General features: G+C 41.7%; 1 pseudogene; it reads right to left on the bottom strand.

The window, feature by feature from the left end:
• Positions 1-11,596: 11,596 nt before the first annotated feature.
• Positions 11,597-12,171, bottom strand: LOC121993782 (annotated as a pseudogene).
• Positions 12,172-21,989: the final 9,818 nt, after the last annotated feature.

Here is a 21,989-nt window from a genome sequence, read left to right as displayed (position 1 = left end):
TGCCCTGATCGAAATACCAATTTTGATATTTAAATTATAGTTTAAATCATGCAATTCTTTTTTATCGATGAAGAGTAAGCATTTTAATAATAAAATAAAATAGTAAAGGACATTACTCAATTATACCGTACGAGGCATTTTTAAAAGTTGTTACGAGTTTAGGAATATTTTTGTTATAAATAAAAAAAGCCTTATGTTAAAAATAATCAAAAGAGTAGCTTTTTCTAATTTTTAAAAAATTATCTTTTACAGCGTTTCTAGCTTTTATCAACCGCATCATAAATTTTCATAAATATCCTAATCACATGTTTAAATTTTAAAATTAAAAAATCACATATCTCATAGTTATTTTATCCCTCCATATTTACCCCAATATATTATTATAGTACATAATTTTTTTTATTAAATAGACTATTTTTTTTAAAGACCGAATCATATTAAAAAAACATAAATATAATAAAGAAAATTTTAGTTGTATGTCATTTTTAGTTTCGATTAAATCTGAGTTAAAATTGGCTAATGTACCTAGAGTGCTCAGAATAGCATGAAACCAGATCATATATGTTCGTCTAGTTCTCCTGATTATAACAATGTTCTCAAATATCAATTTGACACACTATATTAGGGGTATAAATAAGTCAAGCCGCTCGCGAACGGCTCAGTCAAAGCTCGACTTAAGCTCGGAGTTGACTGAGCTCGAGCCGGCTCGTTTAATATTTGAGTTGATCTCCCATTTAATACTGGCTCAAAGGCTCGTCGAGCCGGTTCGAACTCGGCTAATTTAATGTTTTAATATTTAAAATAATTGCTACTTTAAAGTTAAGTAATAAGTTGAGGAGGTGTTTGTGGCTAGAGTGTTTCATAAGGTTATTAGAGGTTGAAGGTTTGAATCCTAGCTTGTGCGCACTTGTTTTTACATTTAAATTCATTGTTTTCGAGCCAAGCTCGAGCCCATGATTAAACAGCCAAGCTCGAGCTCAAATTCAGAAACTTGAGCCCATGATTAAATGACCGATCCAAGCTCGAGCTTGGCTCGGCTCATTTGCAGCTCTACACTATATCACTGTCGAGTAGAGGAAAATACGAAAACCTCTAATATATGCATTTTACGACAGATTATATTTATCCGTCGCTATTAGCAACAGATTATATTTATCCATCGCTATTATCGACAGATTATTTGATTATCAGTCGTTAATAGTGACAAATTTATTTATTTTTCGTCTCTAATTGCGACAGATTATTTTATATTCTGTCACTATTAGAAACAGAATAATTGATTTTCGTCGCTAAACCTTAGTATTTTAGCCGATAGAAAATATCATTTTACAATGAATTAGCGATAGATTAGCCATCACTATTAGCGACGGATTAGCCGTCACTATTAGCGAAGAATTAGTTTATTTTTTGACGCTAAATTTGGGATATTAGGTCATCACATGAACTCTTCTCTTTACGCGATTGGTGATTTCTGGCGAATCTAGTGCTCCGACGATCTCTCCTCCCTCCTTCGATTTCTCCTCCTTCGACATTTAGGTACTCATCTTCTCCCCTCTACTATGCTTCTCCTTGTTTGGCACTGCTCTGCCAAAGCCGGCTGCGGTTGACATTGCGCATCTGGCACTGTGCGGCCAGTGATGGCCACGACGAGCACTACTCAAACACTATTCGACCGCAACCGGTAAAGCAAGGCTACAGTCGACACTATTTGATCGCAGCTAACAATAATCGAGCACCGCCGACACTGTTGGGACCGATTATGTAGCTAGAGGCAGAGAGAGGGGGTGAATAGCTCGTCGCACTCTCGTGCTTGTCGTTGCTTGTTTCTTCACAGATATGCAGCGGAAAATACGAAGAAACACACACACAACGCTAACTCTAGGATTTACTTGGTATCCACCTCAAGATGAGGTGACTAATCCAAGGATCCACAGACTCATGCACCCTCCACTATGAAAACACTCCTTTACGGTAACTACCGAAGGCGGAGAAACCTTTACAATCTCTCAATACAACAAGAAAGCAAGGGAAGACAAATACAAGAAATATCTTACAAGATATGCAGTACAAACCCTAACCCTAGCTTCTTCCTCTTGTTGTAGTCACGCCTCTGGACTTGGATGTCTCTCCAAGATCCTTCAAGAACTGGCGATGAGAGTGGAAAACACTGTGGAGAAGCTGCTGTGAAGATGGGAGTTGAACAGTGTAAGAGTTGTCGAAGAAAGAGCTCGACAACGGCTTTAATCGATGTCAACGGTCAAATCCCGATCGATTGGATTGCTCCCAATCGATCGGGGAGGTTTTGGATCGATCGGCCGATCGATCCAGAGCACCTCTGTGCTCTCGGGAATTGCCTGGATCGATCGACTGATCGATCCATCCTTTATCGAGTTGAATCGCGACTCTCAATCGATCACCCGATCGATTGGGAGCTTTGGATCGATCGGTTGATCGATCCAGCGCTGTTCTGTGCGATTGCGAGCCTCTCCCAATCGATCCATCGATTGATTGGGAGGAAGCTTGTTGCGGGGACTCACCCAATCGATCGGCCGATCGATTGGGCATGAGCCAATCGATCGGCTGATCGATCCAGCTCCTTAATTTTGCCCAAAATCAAGTCCAAAGCCCCCTAAACCAACATCCGGTCACCTATGACCTGTTGGTACATCATGCCTAGCATCCGGCCACCCTTGACCTGCTAGAACTCGCTCACCAAGTGTCCGGTCAATCCCTTTGACCTACTTGAACTTCCACGAGATGTCTGGTCAACCTTGACCCATCTGGATTTCCTCATGCCAAGTATCCGATCAATCCCTTTGACCTACTTGGACTTCCCAACACCAGATGTCCGATCATCCTTGATCCATCTGAATTTTCCTTGTCTGGCTTCACTCACTAGGTCTTTCACCTGGCTTCACTAGGTCCTAATCACATGTTTAAATTTTAAAATTACTAAATCACATATCTTATTTTATCCCTCCATATTTACCCCCAATATATTATTATAGTACATAAATTTTTTATTAAATAGACTATTTTTTTTAAAGACTGAATTATATTAAAAAAAACATAAATATAATAAAGAAAATTTTAGTTGTATGTCATTTTGATCTTTCTACATCTATCAGTTAGTTTCGATTAAATCTGAGTTAAAATTGACTAATGTACCTAGAGTACTCAGAATAGCATGAAACCAGATCATATATGTTCGTCTAATTCTCCTAATTATATCAATATTCTCAAATATCAATTTGACACACTATATTAGGGGTATAAATGAGTCAAGCCGCTCGCGAACGGCTCAGTCAAAGCTTGACTTAAGCTCGGAGTTGACCGAGCTCGAGCCGGCTCGTTTAATATTTGAGTCGATCTCCCATTTAATACTGGCTCAAAGGCTCGTCGAGCCGGTTCGAACTCGGCTAATTTAATGTTTTAATATTTAAAATAATTACTACTTTAAAGTTAAGTAATAAGTTGAGGAGGTGTTTGTGGCTAGAGTGTTTCATAAGGTTATTAGGGGTTGAAGGTTTGAATCCTAGCTTGTGCGCACTTGTTTTTACATTTAAATTCACTATTTTCGAGCCAAGCTCGAGCCCATGATTAAATAGCCAAGCTCGAGCTCAAATTCAGAAACTCGAGCCCATGATTAAATGGTCGATCCAAGCTCGAGCTTGGCTCGGCTCATTTGCAGCTCTACCCTATATCACTGTCGAGTAGAGGCAAATACGAAAACCTCTAATATATATATTTATCTATCGCTATTAGAGACAGATTATTTGATTATCAGTCGTTAATAGTGACAAATTTATTTATTTTTCGTCTCTAATTGCGACGGATTATTTTATATTTTGTCACTATTAGAAACAGAATAATTGATTTCCGTCGTTAAATCTTAGTATTTTAGCCGATAGAAAATATCATGTTACGATGAATTAGCGATAGATTAGCCATCACTATTAGCGACGGATTAGTCGTCGCTATTAGCGAAGAATTAGTTTGTTTTTTTATGCTAAATTTGGGATATTTAGGTCATCACATGAACTCTTCTCTTTACGTGATTGGTGATTTCTGGCGAATCTACTGCTCCGACGATCTCTCCTCCCTCCATCGATTTCTCCTCCTCTGACATTCAGGTACTCATCTTCTCCCCTCTACTCTGCTTCTCCTTGTTTGGCACTGCTCTGCCAAAGTCGGCTGCGGTTGACATTGCGCATCTGGCACTGTGCGGCCAGTGATGGCCACGACGGGCACTACTCAAACACTGTTCGGCCGCAACCGTTAAAGCAAGGCTACAGCCGACACTATTTGACCCCAGCTAACAATAATCGAGCACTGCCAACACTGGATGATATTGTTGGTGTGATTAGCACTGACAGCCTAACTCAGGTTTTGATGAATGACAAAGTAGGTTAAGTTAGTTTCGTTGTAATCTAACGCTTTGACGAAGTGTGCAGGAGAAACCCAGCTAGGTTGACGGGCTGACCTGTTAGCTAGCATGAAGTCTGGACTGGTCGACTGGCTAACCGAATGTCTAGCACAAAGCCCAGCTAAGTCGACAGGCTAACCTGATAGTTGGCATGAAGTCTGGACTGGTCGACGGGCTAATCGGATGTCTGGCATAAAGCTCAACTAAATCGACGAGCTAACCTGATAGCTGGCACGAAGTCCAGACTGGTCGACGGGCTGACCGAATGTCTAGCACGAAATCCAACTACGTCAATAGGTCGACTGAATAGCTGGCACGAAGTCCAGACGGGCCGACGGGCTGACCGAACGTCTGACAGGTAAGTTAAGGTAAGTCACTGGAGGGGAGTGACTTGGTGAGGACACGTTCCCAGTTAGGGAACTTAGGCGTCGATCCAACTTAGATACATTTCAGAAGTCTAAGTTGAAATCGTGACTAGATTCCGGTCTCGGTGAGACGGAATCTAATTATTACTCTGTTTAATTATAAATTGTGGTAACTTTTATTTTGCAGGGTAATTTAATTTTTATTTTGTCTCGGACTAACTTTTTCATGTAGGAAAAGGAATTTCTGGAGAATGGTGGTTCAGGCGCCCGGAGGTGGTTCGGGCGCTCGGAGGTGGTCCGGGCGCCCGGAGCATGCCTATAAAAAAAGGCCTCCACGGAGCATCAAACACAACAACTCCTGCTACAACTACTCTGTTGCGCTCTGCCCCTACAATGCTGCGAAGCTACTCTGATAACTTGTGCTTCAGGTTTTTTTTCTTATTGTTGTCGGTAATTCGATTTAATAGTTCTTGTACGTTCTGTTGTAATCAATTTACAAATTATTAGTGATTGCCCAACGAAAGCACTCAACAAGTGCGAGCCTTGGAGCAGGAGTCGACGAAGGCTCCGAACCAAGTAAAATTGGCTCCTATTAGCATCGTGATTTTTATTTTTCCGCTGTATACTCGCTTCGAATTTTCGATCACTATTCACCCCCCCCCCCTTCTAGCGACTTTCACGATCCAACAGATATCATTTTTGTATAGTTTGACAACTTGATAAATAACTTGCATAATTTCATGTGACCTAAATGATTACGATTTAATCATGCTTAGTTTGATATAATTAACTATGTTGAAAATTTTATTCTCATTAGGATATAATGTATATAAAAAAGATTTGGATATACAATAGGTTAGACAATAGATTTATTATTCAAGAATTTTTTTGTTGGAGATGAAAAGTTTATGAACTTCATTAAGCCTCATGCTGAATGAATGATGTTGAGTTAAAATGTCCATGTAATTAGTGTAAATTACAGCGTTCTATGATGAAGATATAGTGAAAACCCATATATAAATGTATGAGTTTGTTCCAAATTAGTACTGTCAAGCCCCGAGGAAGTCCCTGTCCGAAGAAATTTCGGCAGCACCTCCCCTGTACGGGTGACAATCTGAAGCATTTCTACAGACACAATATATATCAGCCACATGCGGCTGGAATATATACACAACCACGCAGTTAATAATCTCAGCCTACACGGCTGGACAAGTAGAACAACAACCAAGCAGTTATATATATTTTAAACATCCCACTCGGCTGAAATCAAAACCAATACAGCGGAAAAACATAAAATACTAGCCCATACAAAACCAAATAAATCATTGCTAGCCGGCTAGGCTTACACCACACAACAACACAACACAACAATATAACAATTCCATAAATAAAATCGGAACACAAAGCTAAATACACCCATTATAAATACCGAAGTAAAAGTACACAAACGCGTAGACATGTCTTCTAATGTGATGTGGGGACCGGCAGCCAGGATACTCCAAGCGTCTCCATAAACAACCTAGTACCTGAAAAAGATAGTGTCCACGGGGGTGAGTTCAACAACTCAACAGATACCTAGTTGACATGTATAGTAAACTATAACAAATAGTAATAACTATGGAGTACCGTCTCGTGAACAAAAGAAAGTAATGCATAATAGAAGAGGGCTGAAGAGAACTGTACTCACCAGGTCCACCTATCAGAAAAATCATGTCGTCAGACCGAAAGTGTCATAAATCCTGTATGCATGTCAAACATATGCATCGATCCAAATGCAGCATATAAGTGCAGCAAACACAAGCAATAAATGCATAAGTGCGTATGATGCCAATGATGCGTCCTGGTCACCCCTGACGCCAGTCAGCCACCTCACACACAATGGTGAGACCAAGTGGGTAGGGTTGAGACAACTGTGCACTCTGACATCACTACTTCTGATGAGTGACCGAGTGGACGGGATGCTGTCGGAGTACTCCTGTCCTCTGACCCCAAATCATAAATGGGGGAGCTCAATGCTCTCATCTCCCGGTACACAATGATGGGGAGGTATCTCTGCCGGCTATCACGCTGAATCACCTGACCAACGGAGCCAAACAGAGTCCACCGTCTGTCGGCTACCACGCTACTACACTAAATGCCAGCGGAGCCAAATAAAGCGGAACTGTCTGCCGGCTACCACGCTGAGTCACCTGACCAATGGAGCCAAACAGCAGAACCGCCACACACCTGCCTGATATACCACTAATCCATGAGTGGTGGTGTGTGCAGTACATGTAACTGGCGATGTGCTCAATCATAGTGGAGCCGACAATCGCGTAGCATGCAATCATGATGCATGACACTAAGCATAGCAATAAACTGATCAACATAACCAAATCCATATATATAAAATGAGTACCGTAATATCGACGGTCAAATACGAAGCTCTAAAGTACACAGGTCAGATAGGATATCAAAAACCTAGGTCCTTAACATATCAAGTATGATATGTCACTACCTCTCTGAGCATATATATAATCATGTGGATACTAGCATAAAATGCATAACAGGTGAGCAAACAAGCATGTAACAGGTATCCGGTAGTGACGTACTGAAACAATGACGAACATAATTATTACTAAAGGTTATAATCTACTAAGCATATCAACAAGACATTATCTAAAAGATAAGTCAAGGTACCCGCCTCCAATGTAAATCGAGCTAATCAACCTCTATGTCGAAGTGCTCGTCCCAAATCAACGTCCTGCAAATCACATGATTATAATTTAGCTAATTACATATACAACAATTAGCTAAATCTCAACTCAACCTAATTAGGGAAAACCCTAATCAAATCATCTATGAATCCTTTAATCTTTCCAAGACACTCCACATTTTATAATCAATCCAATGATTATATCGTTCATAAACTCTTCTATTAATCACAATGTCAATTTAATTAACAATCCATCATAACAAATCATGATACTAATCCCATAATCCTATAATTGATCATGTGACCTTCTACATCAACCAATCAATAAGATTTCCATCACGAATCAATTACCTCATAAAAATCAATCACTTAATATTCAACATATGATGAACCCAACTCACATAATTCCCCAAATAACTTAATCAATCCTCTAAACAACAATCCGCCATTTTAATCCTAGCAATAACTTCAACCTTAAAACTCACCAAATCTGATGATAACCACTAATGCCTCGTGATCAGAGTGTAACCCACAGCTGGAAATCACCGATGTGTCTACTGCTGCTGGAATTTAATTTAATGTTGCCTCCTTGTGGCTAGCGCAATAAGCTGCAGCTAATTCCCAAACCAAATTACCTAGATCAGTACTAAGTAAATACTAAAACCTCCACAAAATGAGTGGCAGCAATATACCTTATGAGTGCCAGCAAGGAAACACTACGAGTTCTAGCGTCGATGGCTGCGATGCACTCCCGGCGAAGGATGCAGTACGGCGATGTCTGAGATTTACAAAATGGATCGTACATCAGAGTTGCAAATCGTACCCAATCATCACCAAATCGTACTCTACTTCACAAAACATAGCTTACCTCAATACTGGCCATCGGAACCCTAGGTCAACGATGACGAAGAGAGCAGTTGATCCAGACTAGGGCACATCGTGGAGTAGTCCAGCGGCAGTGGCGTCGGAGATCGGCCGATGGGAAACAATGAGATGCAGTCGCCGTGAGGGGTAAAGGTGCGGCGGCAACGGCTGTGAACCCAAAACTAGGGCACGAGAACAGGAACCTTCGGCGATGGTCGACGCGATTTGAGGATCTCCGCGGTAAGGAAAGAAGGGGCAAAGAGTGCTAGGGCACAAGTGCGCCGGCGGTGGATCGGCGCCGCTCCGTTCGGCCTCAAGTGGTGGCGGCTCCTGGTGCGGCTCGGGAAAGAGAAGAAGGAGAGGAAGGGCTCGGCTTGGGTTTTAATCGTGAGAGGAGAGGAAAGAAACCACCTCCGGTTAGGTTTTTTTTGGCGTCGGGCACGCGAGGAAGGAAGAAGAAAAACGGCGTGAGAAGAGGAAATAAGAAAAAAAAAAAGAAAAAGAATAGAAAAGAAAAAGGATTTAAGAAAATAAATATTTCCTCGATAAAATAGGGTAGCCTAAACTGACTTTCCCGGACCCTGTTTTTATCCCCATAAACTCGTCCATACGAGCTCCGAAAAATTCCCAGAAAACTTCTAAAAATTCTGAAAAATTCCCATATCACTATTCGTCATTTTTCGGTATTTTACAAGTACAACTAATATTTGAAGGATCGATAGAAAGAGATAGAGGGATGGGGGGGGGGGGTGAATATCACACATTAAAAACTCTTTTTTTTCGTAAAGTAAAAAACAAGAGTAGTGAAGCGGAAAATAAAATACATGTTTCGGTTACTTGGTTCAGAGCTTAGGTCGTCTCCTACTCTAAGACCCGCGATCCTTAATTGTACCGTTGGGCAATTCATTATAATCCTTCTTTCCAAAACTTTTGGAAAGAAGTAATTCGTACAATGAAAGATGTAAGATATAATAGTCTACTATCTTACTAGAAAATAAGTATAATACAAGTTAATAAAAATTACACCGACAGAAGAATAAGGATATAGCTTGTCGGCACTTCTTGGAGCAGTAGTTTGCCTACGAAGATGTAGCATGAATAGTAGCTTTGTACATGGATCAGCAGAAAATAGATACTCAGCCTCGGACCTCGAGCTCTACTTTTATAAGAATCGTTAACATTCGGTAGACCGATCCTCGAGTTCAGTCGACTAAATCCGAAGCTTGGACTGTCCTTTATATAGAGCTCCTATAGTACGCGTGCATGCTCCCCAAGGCAGGCATGCTTCCCCAAGTTTCCCTTGAAAAGACTTGTCAATAAAGTGCCCTTGACACAGTACCTTAACAGGTCGGCATATCTCTGAAGTAACAGTGGAAGCTTCCGTCGTACAATCTTCTAGTTGTCCATGCCCGATGTCAGCGGCACTGACTTCCAAAAAGATGTTGATGGATATAGAGGGAGTATATTATTGGGCCAAGCGGATTGGTCGCTCGATCAAAATTTTGCTGCTCCTGTGTCCCGTCCGCTCGACCGTAACTCCGATGTTCCTGTGTCTCGTCCGCTCGACAATAACTCCCCTATGCTTGTGTCATGTCCACTCGGGCATAATTTCGTTGTTCCTGTGTCTCGTCTGCTAGCTCCGCAGTAACTCCCCTGTGCTTGTGTCACGTTCGCTCGGCTGAAGTTCCGCTCTGCCAATGTCGAGTCCTACTGTCTGGCCAAGCAGGGTAGCCGCTCAGCCCGGCTTCTGCACATCGTCTCCTCCTCTGTCCGACGTCCAATACTCCATTGTGCGTCGGTCATTTGACACCTCCTCGTGTCGAAGGCAGGATCGGACCGGAACCTTCTCCCTCCCGGTCGAGGCATGCTCGTCCGACCGACCAATGCTATCTGCGCGTTAACTACCTTGACTTTGACCTCTACCGTAGCCGCTATCCTCCGCGAGATGGGACCCCTCATCATCACATCAGTCGCTAATGGTTAAACATAGATACTCTCTTTCGATTTTTTTGGACTTAGCAATTAGCAACGGATATTAAAATTCATAGCTAATACCTCAACAGAAATTTCGCCCCGTTCAACTAGCAGCGAAGGATATATTAATTTTTGATACTAAAAGTAGCGACGGATATTCGTTAATTTAGTAACGGATATTTATATTTATATTTATGCAACCATACTCATTTCATTACTATTCCGTTGCAATATATGTCTATTCCGTTGCAATATATGCCTCTAGTAGTAACGAAATATGTCCATCGGTATTTGGAGCATTTTTTGTTGTATCCTCTCAACTACAGCGTGAGACGTCATGACATGACATTGCCCCAATCAAAACGTGGCTAATTGGGGAAATGGCATTCCCGCAACCAGAATATGATTTAGATGTGAGTGTCATCTCTCTCTCTAAGGTAGTATAAAAATGGGCTTGGGGTCTCGTGGGTGTAGATATCCGTCCATCATGGACATACATTTTCTCTACTTTCCATTTTTTCTTATTCTCTATTTTCTAATCATCAAAATCGGATTTAATCATCGTAATAGTTTATACCAATATCCATTTTGACCTCCATTTTAACCTTTCTTTAAAGGTAGGCTTTCCGTCCCCTCGGATGGATCTAGTAATTAGCACATGAAGTATTATCATAATGAGATCTGGAGTTCGAATCTCAGTAAAGTCGAGGAAAATACCTCCCTTATGTGCTAGTCACTATTCCAAAGGCTAGTAGCCGCTCGTGATTTACCTTCTCCGTGTTGACCTTGGGACGGGATTTACCTCCTCCGTGATTTACCTCCTCCGTGTTGACCTTGGGACGAGATTTATCTTCTCCATATTGACCTTGGGACGGATTGACGACGGAGACGCTAGGAGCGAGTGCCACAATTTAAAGGTAGGCTCTCCGAAGTTCGACTACCCCAAGCTCATTCAGAGTCGTCCGGTAAAAATCAATCCGATTTATATTCAACCGATCAAAAGAAAACGATCATGAGTCCTTTATTGAGTCATCCCATCGTTTGATGTTGGACCGGATCATTCCCCATCGGTGAATCTAAAAGAGGTGCGTGGGTATCGCTGCGTTGTCCTATGGGGGACAATCTCAGGATCTAAAAGCTAACTAAAAAAGTGTAGGCAATGTCAAACAATTATATATAAAGCATTATTATTTCACATTCATTTAATTTGATCTCTTTTACAGTAGCACAATACAATTTCTACTATAAACCAAAGATAAATAAATAGCTAGATTTACAATCTTTTTCAGAAATCTCCAAGTTTCAGATCAAACCTTGTGCAAGCAGATTTATTAATCTTCGCATTCCAATTAAATTAAAGGTCCGACTCCATGAATTCGATGTTGACAGAAGCAGCCCTGAGGCTGGCTATCCTCCGGTACGCCTCCAAAGACATCACCATATATCGTCGTGCCGTTCTTCGACGGCGGCGACCGGAGCGCGCTCCCCTGATCGACGATCTTCACCCTGACAGAGCCGCCGGCGACGCACGCCCTCGGCGACGCCGAGCTGAGGCACCTGACCATGTAGAACCTCCCGCAGGCTGCGCCGCCGTCCCATATCGCCTCCCCGGCCGCCGCAAAGAGGTTGCCCGGAGGGAACTCGCCGGTTTCCCCGCCGTAGCAAACCGTCGCTGCATGCGAAATAGATTACCGGAGTTTCGGTCAAGAAGAGTGACGAGCAAAAGAGAACTCACGGATGTACGGCGGAGCGTAGAAGGCGGCGGTGCCGACGTCGGCGATGCATCGCCGGAGGAACAGAAACAAAACCAAGAGACACGGCGAGAGGAAGCTTGAAAGCTTGGACATAGTTGTAGATGTTGCTTGAAAGCTTTAAGAGAATTAATTCCTATTAATTTCTATTACAATTTATAGCAAAAAAAACGATTCCATGGATTAAAACAAATCCAATTTTAAGGCAACTGGATATTTAAAAAAAGGTTAAATAAAAGTAGCCATCAATTCCTAACCATCTATGCAACAAATTCCTTTAAAATTTACTGTATTTATATTTATCATTTCAAATTTAATTTTAGTAATGAATTCTTTCTCTTAGAGCATTCATTAAGACATTAACGTAGTTGTGGATGCACTATATGCTGATCTCACGGGTCATTCAAGTTGATAAGTAATGATTCATTTGTCACTTGAGAACGTGAGATCGAATTATGGGATGATTGGGGTGTAAATCTTTGGATCTTGTACACCTCATCCCATTCATTATTTTTCTGTATGCTGTCGTGATTTATCTCCCTCGTGATGACATAAGGTCGGATACAATGGGAGCGCTGAAGATGAGCGATTTCACCTGGCCACATGAACACGTTAATGACAATTAAATGCTCTGATAGTAAATCGACAATTAATATTGTCATTCAATTTACAATATTCAGTTATTGAATATTATTAAGAATGATATTTGAACATGAGAAAAGATAATTAAAGTACAAAGTGAATAGAAAGGAAAAGATAAAACGATGAAATTAAATGATTATCAATTCTTTTTTATGGTAGGAGAATCTGTTCGGATGTGGCGGCGATGGCATGGGCAACCTGGCGGTTACAGTACTCGATCAATGCGGTCCGTCCGATTCAAGCCGGAGCTGGAGTCAAATCAGTCGAACTCACGGCGAGCTCAAGTCAAACTCTTCAAAGCTTGAGCTACGTCAACTCGACCCACGGTTGAGTTTAACTGAAGTCAACACAACACCCGGCTGAGCCTGAGTCAGACCAATCCGATCGTTCTTGAGCTTGGATGCAAGACGACATTTATGATGAGCCAGGATTTCTTGGACCATTTTTTGTGGTATAGGGGATAGACCATTTGTTGGTGCAATATCCCTCAGGTCAAGGTTGACCTGGGTAACCAAGCTGAGTCTTGGTTTGGGTTTAGATGTTTGACAATAAGATATTGATTGAAGAAGAGTCAAGTAGGTCAAGGTTGACTGGATACTTGACTGGGAAGTCCTAACTGGGATGTTAGGCAAAATGAAAGTCCTGGTAAGTGAAGCCAGGCAGAAGAAAAGTCCTGGTGAGTGAAGCCAAGCAGAAGGAAGTCCTAGTGAGTGAAGCTAGGCAGATGGAAATCCTGGTGAGTAAAGCCAGGTGAAAGTCCTAGTGAGTGAAGCTAGGCTGATGGAAAACCCTGGTGAGTGAAGCCAGGTGAAAGTCCTAGTGAGTGAAGCTAGGCAGATGGAAAACCCTAGTGAGTGAAGCTAGGTGAAAGTCCTGGTGAGTGAAACCAGGCAAGGGAAAATCCAGATGGATCAAGGATGATCGGACATCTGGTGTTGGGAAGTCCAAGTAGGTCAAAGGATTGACTGGATACTTGGCATGAAAGAAAAGTCCAAGTAGGTCAAAGGGATTGACTGGATACTTGGCATGAAAGAAAAGTCCAAGTAGGTCAAAGGGATTGACCGGATACTTGGCACAGAGAAAAGTCCAAGTGGGTCAAAGGGATTGACCGAACACTTGGTAAGGGAGTCCTAGCAGGTCAAGGGAGTGACTAGATGCTAGGCATGACATACCAACAGGTCAAGGTTGACCGGATGTTGGTTTGGGAGGTTTAGGACTTGGTTTTGGACAAAAACCAAGTGCTGGATCGATTAGTGGATCGATCCAGGCCCTGGATCGATCAGTGGATCGATCCAGGCTCTGGATCGATTAGTGGATCGATCCAGACCTGTCCCAGCGAACAGAAAGCTTCTGGATCGATCCGTGGATCGATCCAGAGGTCCCAATCAATCAGTGGATCGATTGGGACGCGGCTGCTTCGCGCGATAAGCGCTGGATCGATCCGTGGATCGATCCAGGCGCGTTTCCAGAGCACAGAGGCGCTCTGGATCGATCCGTGGATCGATCCAAAGCCTCCCCGATCGATTGGGAACATTTGGATCGATCGGGATCCGACCGTTGGCGTCGTTTATAGCTGCAGGCGTTTGATGGCTGCGGTAGAACTTCAAAAATTCACTCCAGATCACTCGCCAGCTCCTCCACAACGCTCTCAAAGATCAGATCGCCAGTTCTTGAAGGATCTTGGAAGCTTTCCAAGTCAAGAGGCGGATCAAAGGCAAGAAGAGAAGCTAGGGTTAGGGTTTTCTGTACTCATTGTAAGCTTGTAAGCTTGTATTTTGTTTCCCTTTCCTTTCTTCTTGTACTGAGAGTCTTGTAGGGCTTCTCCGCCCTCGGTAGTTACCGAAAAGGAGTGTTTTCATAGTGGAGGGTGCGTGCGTGGTGTGGATCCTTGGACTAGTCACCTCTTGTGAGGTGGATACCAAGTAAACCAACCGTGTTAGCGTTGTTGTATTTATTTCTGTATTTTCCGCTGCATATTCTTGAAGAAACAAGCAACGCCGAGCACCGAACGAAGCACGACGAGCTATTCACCCCCCCCCCCTCTAGCTACTTTTGGTCCTAACAAGTGGTATCAGAGCAAGGCCGCTCTTCACCGGAATCATCGCCGGAAGGGTCAAGCATATCAAGAAAAGCTAGAGGGTGAAGAAGTTGGAGCAAATTCTTCAAGTTCAAGACTTTATCAAGCTCAACTTCAAGATACAATTCCAAGATGGACTTGGATTTGACACAAGGGTGGCTCCACCATATTCATCTACAAGCTTCGATTCTTGGAAATCAAGAATCGAAAATTTTCTTATGATGGAGATAGAGCAATGGTTTGCTCTCATGGAAGGTTTTAAAGCTCCCACAAATTCCAAGGGCAAAGTACTCAAAAGGAGCAAGTGGAGCAAAGACCAAATTCAAAGATGTGAGGCCAATGACAAAGTGACCAAGCTTTTGGTCAATTTATTGCCAAGCAACATCTTGGAACAAATTGGAGAGTTTGAAGATGCCAAGGAGCTTTGGAGCAAATTGGCAAGAATTCATGAGATCCCCTCCACTGTATCAAATCAAGGAGAATCCAAAGAGGGCTCATTGGATCAAGACCAAGAGGAGGACTCCGAGGTTGAGAGATGCTCAACCTCCGAAGAAGAGGAGATCAAAGAAGCTTCATCCTCAAGGGAATGCAACGAAGGGAACAAGGAGGGAGCATACTCCTTGTTTCATATTCAAGATGATGAAGCCTCCACCTCTAGGATTGAGGGGGAGCAATCCTTGGTGACGCCGGATCAAGAAGAAGGAGAAGATTCTACATCCGGGTCAAGTGAAGAAGAAGAAGATGGTGCCACCTCCGAAATTCAAGAAATATCAAATGGAGGAGCAAGTGTCATCCCTATACAAGAAGGTATAAATGTTTCAATTAAAAATAAAAATCATATAATATGTTTTGAGTGTAGGGAAAGTGGGCACTACAAGAGCAAATGCCCTAAATTGGCCAAGAAGAAGGGCCAAGTGGCACAAAAGGGCAAGGAGAAGCCCAAGGAGACCACCCCCGGGACAAAGAAGAGCAAGGAGCACATTGTGTGCTTCTTGTGTCAACAAAAAGGGCATTACCGAAGTCAATGCCCCAAGGGGAAGAAGATGGTCAAGGCTCATGGAGGAAGCTCTAGTCAAGGGGGAGCCTCTAAGGTAAAGAAGAAGGTAACATTTATTGAGCCTACTCCTCTACATTATGGTAAAAAGCATGATAGTTCAAATTTATATCATTTTAATGCTATTTACCATGAAAATAGAAAGCATGATAGTATTAAAGAAAAACATATAGCTTTTCATGCTAAAACTACTACACCTAAGGCTAGGATTGTAGGTAAAAATCTAGGCGAAAACTCTAAGGATTTTAGATACAAGCCTAGAAACAAAAATGCTCATGGGTCAAATACTAAGGACTTAGTGAGAGAAAATCAAGTCTTGAGGTCAAGACTTGATAAAATGGAAAAGACCCTAAAAAGGATGGAAAATATCCTATTAGGGCAAAATGAGCATAACCTAGGTCTAGGAGCACAAAGGTCATCTAATGGCCATAGAGGTTTGGGATACAAACCAAAGGCTAAGAAGGATGTGCCCTCTTACCATAGAGTTGCATATAGTTATGAAACAAACCCTAGGTCTAGTGGTCAAGCCAAAAATACTAGGGAAGTCATCCCTAAGAGTATTTTTGCAATAAATGTGACTAAGACTTCTAAGAAGTCTAAGAAAGTCACAAACAAGGTCACAAGGGAGGTTATCCCTAGAGTTGACCTAGAAAATGTGACCAAGGCTTCTAAGAAGCCCAACAAGGTCACTAGGAAGGTATCTAGGGAAGTTATCCCTAGTGAGTACCTAGAGCATCCAAGGAGCACCAATAGGTGTTGGGTTCCTAGGAGCATCTTCTCTACCCCATAGATGGGTTAGAGAGTGTCAACTCCGATTAGAAGGATAGTTAACCCAACTTTGAGGAAATTGACACTCAAGGAGCATTTTCAAGGTTTTTGTTAACCTTTGAAAATGAAATGGAATTATTGATTACTCCTTGAAAGAGTAAAATGTGCCAAATTGGAGAAGTATTGATTTTATCTTAAATGACACATAATTGGAAAATTAATAAGAACTATCAAGTTGGGTTTTTGGTATGTTCTTAGGCAATTTAAGGCAATCCGGGCCTTAAATTTAAAAGTGCTACTCTTAAGGAAAAATGGAATATGCCAACATTTGAGGACATGTTTATTTTAATTGACATAAATTAATCAAGGGAATAAGAAATGCAAACTTAGGTTTTGGCACTCTCTTGAAGCACTTTGGGCAATCTAGGGTTTAAGTTTTAGGATTAGGTAAGATTAATGATACTTAGATAGGTAATCTAGGTATATTTTATTTATGCTAAACCATGCCATGATTGTTTGCTCATAATATGTCATGACATCATATTTTATCTTATTTGGATTTTGCATTCATGACTTATCATGAAAAATACAAAAATACCATGTCATGCCATACATACATCATGTAGTTATAGAAATCTTTCTTTTGAAAGCTATTTTATTTTGATGTATGTCATAACATAATCATGCATTAAGTTTAATTCCTTGTAATTAAGGACGAATGGCATTTAACGACACTTATTGACAAGTGACATCCTAGGTGGATGTCTAACATTTCTAAAATGCCTAGATAGATATGCATGATCCCTAGAATAGGGCAAAACCAAATTTTCATCTCACAAAGACCTCTAAGGTGACTTGTATGTGTTTTAGTGCATATTATATACAAGTGAGATGTTAGGATGATGAACAAAGCTCAAGATGTTGATTTAGTGCATTCCTTTGAGTTTTAAATTCATCAAAACACATAGTTATGTGTTTTCCCATCATTGGGAAAGCTAATGTACAAGTCATGTGCATTATGCCCAAGGAACATGATGGGATATTGGTTTTGAAAATGTTTTTAAAATGTTTTTGGAAAACCTTGGTGAAGGCTATCTTTTGATAGTAATCACCATTAAATAGTTAGACACAAACTTGAAGAAAAACACTAAAGTTTTTGCAAGTTTTCAAGTTTGTGTCAATCTTTGAAAATATGATGTATTTTCATAGAAAACTATTTTTCCATGATTAAGTATGCCCTGAATAATGTCTACACGAAATTTCATAATTTTTGGATTTTTGTAGAATTTTCTAGGGGTTTCTGAAGTTGACTGAAATGGAATTTCAACAACTATCAGAGCTCCGATCGATCCATGGATCGATTGGAGTTCCATGAATCGATCCATGGATCGATTCAAACGGCAATTTCCGCGAGCAGAAGCTCTCTGGATCGATCAGCCGATCGATCCAGGGAGTCTGAATCGATCCGTGGATCGATTCAGAAAGGTTCAATCGATTGGAACCCAACTCCAATCGATCCAAGTTACTGATTTTGGCTGGGAAGGCCTGATTTCAGCATCTTTGAACCTCTTTGAGTCTAGGTAACCATTTCAAACCCCTTAAATACATTTGTATACATACAAAGGGTGTTTTCATGTTGAAAACAAGGATGGATTGGTTAACGAAGACTAAATAGAAGTTTAGGTTGAGGTTGTTTCAAATTTTGAATATTTGAACCTCAAAACTTCCAAATTTGGGTTTCCTAATGTTTTAGGGATTCCAAGTCATTGTTGGTGCAATGACAGAAGTTACCACCATGTCTTTAGGGGGAGAGACTCTTTAAAGACATGAAAGTTATTTTTCATGAACCTTGGAAGGTGGTTAACCTTCTGTTGTGAACTTGCTCAAGGTTGAGCATTTAAACTTGAAATGGGGAGTGGATATCCTCATTATTTCAAGTGGACACTCATGTGGTAGATAATGGCTCAAGGTTGGGTAGTTGTCTACATTGAGGGAGAAGTTAAGGATAAATGAAGGGTATGGGACCTTCATTATCGTGTTGATCACAACGAGTGATGTTGTGAACAACGATGAGCAACTCTTCAGGGGGAGAGTCTTCAACAAATGGATTTGTTGAAGTGTGCCCAGAATTGGAGCATAAGTTGATGTGTGTCCAACGATGGGTTGATGTGTGCCAATAGGGGGAGAATGTATGGTTAAGCTTAGTCCTTCATTACCTATGGGAAGGTCATAGGGGGAGAATGAAAGGACTCATGAAAGGGAGTAAGTTAGGCTTTCATTACCTAGAGGGAGTTTGCCCTCTTAGGGGGAGAATGAAGAGCTTAATTTATGCTTTCATTACCTAGTGGCATGAAGAAGGAGGCTATGGGATTAGCCTAACTTACATATGGGATTGTAAGTGTTATTGTGGTATTGTCAAACATCAAAAGGGGGAGATTGTTGGTGCAATATCCCTCGGGTCAAGGTTGACCTGCAACCAAGGTGAGTCTTGGTTTGGGTTTAGATGTTTGACAATAAGATATTGATTGAAGAAGAGTCAAGTAGGTCAAGGTTGATGGATACTTGATCGGAAGTCCTAACTGGGATGTTAGGCAAATGAAAGTCTGGTAAGTGAAGCCAGGCAAGAAAAGTCCCGGTGAGTGAAGCCGCGGAAGGAAGTCCTAGTGAGTGAAGCTAGGCGGATGGAAATCTGGTGAGTGAAGCCGGTGAAAGTCCTAGTGAGTGAAGCTAGGCGGATGGAAAACCCGTGAGTAGCCGGTAAAAGTCCTAGTGAGTGAAGCTAGGCGGATGGAAAACCCTAGTGAGTGAAGCTAGGTGAAAGTCCCGTGAGTGAAACCAGCAAGGAAAATCCAGATGGATCGAGGATGATCGGACATCCGGTGTTGGAAGTCCAAGTAGGTCAAAGGATTGACTGGATACTTGGCATGAAAGAAAAGTCCAAGTAGGTCAAAGGATTGATGGATACTTGGCATGAAGAAAAGTCCAAGTAGGTCAAAGGATTGGCCGGATACTCAGGCAGAGAAAAGTCCAAGTGGGTCAAAGGATTGACCGGACACTTGTAAAGGAGTCCTAGCAGGTCAAGGGAGTGACTAGATGCTAGGCATGACATACCAACAGTCGAGGTTGACCGGATGTTGGTTTGGGAGGTTTAGGACTTGGTTTTGGACAAAACCAAGTCTGGATCGATCGATGGATCGATCCGATTCAGATCGATCGGTGGATCGATCCGACTGTCCGAATGAGCAGCTCGGATCGATCCGTGGATCGATCGAGGTCCCAATCGATCGATGGATCGATTGGGGGCCCTCGCGATAAGCGCCGGATCGATCCGTGGATCGATCCAGCGCTTTCGAGCAGAGGCACTCTGGATCGATCCGTGGATCGATCCAAAGCCTCCCCGATCAATTGGGAACATTCGGATCGATCGGGATCCGACCGTTGGCGTCGTTTATAGCTGCAGGCGTTCGATGGCTGCGGTAGAACTTCAAAAATTCACTCCAGATCACTCGCCAGCTCCTCCACAGCGCTCTCAAAGATCAGATCGCCAGTTCTTGAAGGATCTTGGAAGCTTTCCAAGTCAAGAGGCGGATCAAAGGCAAGAAGAGAAGCTAGGGTTAGGGTTTTCTGTACTCATTGTAAGCTTGTAAGCTTGTATTTTGTTTCCCTTTCCTTTCTTCTTGTACTGAGAGTCTTGTAGGGCTTCTCCGCCCTCGGTAGTTACCGAAAAGGAGTGTTTTCATAGTGGAGGGTGCGTGCGTGGTGTGGATCCTTGGACTAGTCACCTCTTGTGAGGTGGATACCAAGTAAACCAACCGTGTTAGCGTTGTTGTATTTGTTTCTGTATTTCCCGCTGCATATTCTTGAAGAAACAAGCAACGTCGAGCACCGAACGAAGCACGACGAGCTATTCACCCCCCCCCCCCTCTAGCTACTTTTGGTCCTAACACCATTCATATTTACGGTTGGATCGTGACCGTGATCCGGCCGCAATTGGTTGCGATTCTTTCTTGGGTTCACCGTCCCCATCATGTTATAGTTTGGTTTGGAGCGAACAGTCGTAGGTCGCCCAGAAGAGACCTTCGCTCGGCGCCCAGCAATCTGGTCATTTATCCACCACCAGTGTCCTCCAGACGGCCTCCGGCCGCCTGCTCCGAACCAAACTATAATCTGGTGGGGACGGTGAACCCAAGAAGAGATCACAACCAATTGCGGCCGGATCGCGACCACGATCCGACCGTAAATATAAGTAGTTCATCTCCTGAACCATAAAAAACTGGTCCAGGAGATATGCTCTCTAGTTATGATATATGGCGCTGGGTGCCAAAAATAAATTCGACCCACTAATCTGACTCGAGTCAATCTAAAAAATATTGGATTTGAGTCAGATTCGGATTGAGAGGTTTTCGGATTGGGTTAAGATCAAGTGAGGGGTAGAATTGATTTGGAGTGACATGAATTTAACAATTTAGTAGTTTTGTGGAGTTAAATTAAATTTTATTTTAAAAATTAAGATATATTTATATAAATCAATATAATAGTGATGAAACCCCGAGGCTACGTGCAGGAGAAGGACATCAAATTGTCACTCAAGCATTCGCTATTCAATCTCCATCTATGGCGCATTTATAAAGATTTTTCTTCTAAATGAGGCACACAACTATGAAATACTGGGTTTCTGGATCACCACTATAAGCGCTTTCCTATTTACTCCATTGACTGATGAAAAATTATAGTTAGACGAAATCGATCGTCTCATATTTAATATTATCTGATTCATCATTTTTGTTAATATAATAGTGATACAGTATTAAGATAAAAATAAAAATTTATAAAAAAATAGTATAAAAAATTTATCGGGTTATTCATATTATTCAAGTTAGTCTGATTATCATATTCGATTTAGGATTTAGATTAATTTTTTTTAATAAAATTTTTATTTCAACCAATCCAAATCTATCCGACCCACTTAAGTTAACACCCCTAGCAGTTTCGTCGGAGTCCGATAATTTTTCACCCGATTCCCAGAGTGTGTGTTGTTTGACCCAACAACTATTGGCCCTACAACCACCGACTCGACAGAAGTCGATCAAGGAGCAGACCAGACACATATCCGACTTACCAAAAAATGTTTGGCTGCGAATATACTAAGGAGTTAGTCAAGTCCATCCACGGATCTCAGTTGTATTAAGTTCCTATTGAAATATTATGTACTCAATTTTAATTAAACATCATTAGTATGAGATTAATCTAACTTATTGTTTATACTAAATTAATAGATTGTTAGTCACTATTTAAAAAATTAAGAATCATCCGGGCCCTGAAACGAATTGATAACGACCATAGATTAATCGATTTATAAGGAGTTGTTGCAAT

The sequence above is a fragment of the Zingiber officinale genome, chromosome 6A, assembly GCF_018446385.1.
Source record: "Zingiber officinale cultivar Zhangliang chromosome 6A, Zo_v1.1, whole genome shotgun sequence".
Taxonomy (NCBI): Eukaryota; Viridiplantae; Streptophyta; class Magnoliopsida; order Zingiberales; family Zingiberaceae; genus Zingiber; species Zingiber officinale.
The sequence above is the reverse complement of the archived record's forward strand: the minus strand, read 5'-3'. Positions and strand labels throughout refer to the sequence as shown.